Source organism: Gavialis gangeticus, unplaced genomic scaffold, assembly GCF_001723915.1.
Source record: "Gavialis gangeticus isolate Ggan-Ray unplaced genomic scaffold, GavGan_comp1, whole genome shotgun sequence".
Lineage (NCBI taxonomy): Eukaryota > Metazoa > Chordata > Crocodylia > Gavialidae > Gavialis > Gavialis gangeticus.
The window spans coordinates 49,689,804-49,692,904 of record NW_017729027.1 but is presented as its reverse complement, the minus strand read 5'-3'; positions in this window follow the sequence as shown (position 1 = coordinate 49,692,904).

Genomic DNA, 3,101 nt, shown 5'->3' with positions numbered 1-3,101 from the left:
GCTTTGAAGAGGCTGAACTAAGGGTATAAGAAAGCTGTAAAGCAGCAAACAATGTGCTTCGAGAGAGAAATCTCTCTGACACCATCTGCTGTTGTTCTCAGGAAGCTGGAATAAACAGATCGTCTCTTTTGGTCACTGGTTTAACCTTCAACGATCATGCAAGGAGCTTTGCCTGCCAACAAAACACCCAAATGCCTTGGAATGGTGAGATCCCAGCTCTTGCTCTCTCTTTCTCTTTCTCCCTTTCTCTCTTTTTCTTTTTCTCTCTAGGCATGGCTTTCTGAACCTGAATTTTATTAGTTAAGCTTGAGCTAGGTTTCCCCAAATACTCAATTAAACCAAGGTAATATTGTTATTGTTTTTATTTTTTTTTCCTTGCATGTTTATTACTACTAGTAGCATCATAAATTTCATATACTTAGCAATAAATACCATTTATAGTCAAACTGGTGGTAACCGGGTGAATTTTTCCTTCTCTACTTCCCCTTCCTCACTTGCTCTCCAGCAATGCTTCTTTTACATAAATCAAAGATCCCTGTAAAGCCCCCAAATACTGTGAAGTATGCTCATCAAGAGGCTGCCACTATGAGGACAGTTAGGGCAAAAGATTGGGATGTGCTGAGTTTGAGACACATAAGGGGATCATCTTGTATAGGCTGATTGACCTAGTTTGGCTCAGACATGCCCAAATGAACTGAATGTTGTCCCATGAGGGTGTCAGCTGGACACCCAGCCTGATTCAGAGGTATTCTGTTCACTTGTGTACAGGTGTCTGACTTCATTTTATTGTTGCCCTGATGAACTGATTCCTGGCATATGAGGGTGTCAGCCTGTACATGCTGATCAACCTGGCTGGGTCAGGCATGTCACATTAATCTCTGTATGTATGTATGTATTTGACTGGTTTGGTGGCTGGAGGAACCCAGCCCCATTGAAACTGAGTCCTGCAAGATAGCTCCATTGGGGTTGAGGACTTGTAGAAGGGAAAGATACAGCTCTATATAGAAACACAAATAACACAAGCAGCACATTGATAGGATTACAAAGACCCCAGAAATGTACCCCTAATAAATGAGAACACCCCAAAGTGATGGGCAAATTTGGTAACAAATATCTACCTGGTCTCCCATGTCCAGGTGGTGAGAGACCTGGTCATAGAAGGAGATGAGTCTGGTAAGACAAGACCTACCCACGAAAAAGCCATGCTGGCTGTCATTTGGAATCTTAACTTCCACGAGCGTATAGTACACAGATTCTTTAATGAGCTTTTGCAGGATTTTCCCTGAGATAGAGATTAGGCTGATTGGCCTATAGTTGCCCAGGTCCTCCCTCTTAAAGATGAGCACAATCTTGTCCCTCTTCCAATCCTCAGGGGTCTGCCCTGTGCACCACGAATTCTGAAAGAGCTTTGCCAGGGGTTCTGCAATGACCTCATCCAGCTCCTTCAGCACTCTTGGATGCAGTCCATCCAGTCCCACTGACTTATAAATGTCTAGCTTTTCTAGTTGGTGTTGCACTTGCTCAGCATCTTCAGTGGGGAGGCTGTCAGTCCTGGCATGCCCCCTATGAGCCTTATCCTGCTTGACTTTCCCCATGGTCCAGTGAAATACTGAAGCAAAGTGGGCATTCAGGAGTCCAGTTTTTTCCTGAGTGTCATTTACCAACTGTCCCAAGGTGTTAAGCAGGGGTCCTACACTTCCATTTGTTTTCCTTCTACGGCCAACATACCTAAAGAAGGACTTCTTATTGTCCTTGACTCCTGTGGCTAACCTAAACTCAGTCACTGCCTTGGCTTTCCTGATCATTTCCCAGAAGTGCTGGCCAGTAAAGTATAGTCATTCTTGAGGACCATCCCTAGCTTCCACTGTGTGTATACCTCTTTTTTCTTTTTAAGAGGACCACAATGTCCCTATTAAGCCAGGAGGGCTTCCCAGCCCTCCTGCTACATACCCTCTTTGCAGAAATGGTGTTGTTTTGTGCTTCGAGGATCATGTCCTTGAGCAATAACCACTCTTCGTGCACCCCATTTGCCTTCCCTTCCTGGTCCCTCATCACCTCCCCTACTAATTCTCTGATCCTGCTGAAGTCAGCATTTTTAAAGTCCAGGACTTCAATCCTGCTGGTTGATTTGTCGACCATGTGGCGGACGGTGAACCTGATAATGTCATGGTTGCTCTCACCCAAGTTACCATCAATATTCAAGCCAGATAAGATGTCTCCAATCCCCATATGTTATAGGAAACCATGTCATAAATCAAATTCAGACAATGTTCTTGAACATTACTGTTCACATGTGAAAATATCAGCAAACTCAATCCAGATGTAAAAGATAACAAAACAGTAGAATAAGTTGGGGGGAAAAGGCAACTGGGGCATCAGCTTCAGGTGCCAATTTAGAGGGGGCACCAGAATTGCAGCCTACACCACTGCTGCACTCCATATTGGGGGAGCTTGCACAGAGAGAGAAGCAAATACTGTCACTGCCACCACCTTTGCACAAGCAGGTAAGCACTCATTCTACCATCCTGCAACCTTGTTCTGTTCAGGCCACCCAAATTTAATGTCTCTGCACACATGTGCACACACACTCACATCTTCTTCAGTTCCTCTTGGAATGTTGTCTTACAATCTGACCTCCTCCATTCACCAAATTCTCCCATTTCTCTCTTGTTTTTTTTTTTCCTGTAGGTTCTTTTATATCAGCTTTATTTGAACTATGTCATTTGTCATTGTCACAATGAGAAGTTCAAATACAAGTTATACTTTAGTTAAATGTAAGTTTAATTAAAGTATAGGTGTGCCGGAGGTGGCACACCTGGGCCAAGGGTTAGCGAGGATTTAGTTAGGGAGCTTCTGGAAGGGCTGGACGTTTTTAAGTCAGCCAGTCCGGATGATCTCCACCCTAGAGTTCTAAAGGAACTGGCTGAGGTTATTGCAAGTCCCCTGGCATGGCTTTACGAGCACTCGTGGTGCTCTGGAGAGATACCGGTGGACTGGAAGAGGGCCAACGTGGTTCCCATCTTCAAAAAAGGGAGGAAGGAGGACCTGGGAAACTATAGGCCAGTTAGTCTTACCTTGATCCTAGGCAAGCTGTTCAAGAA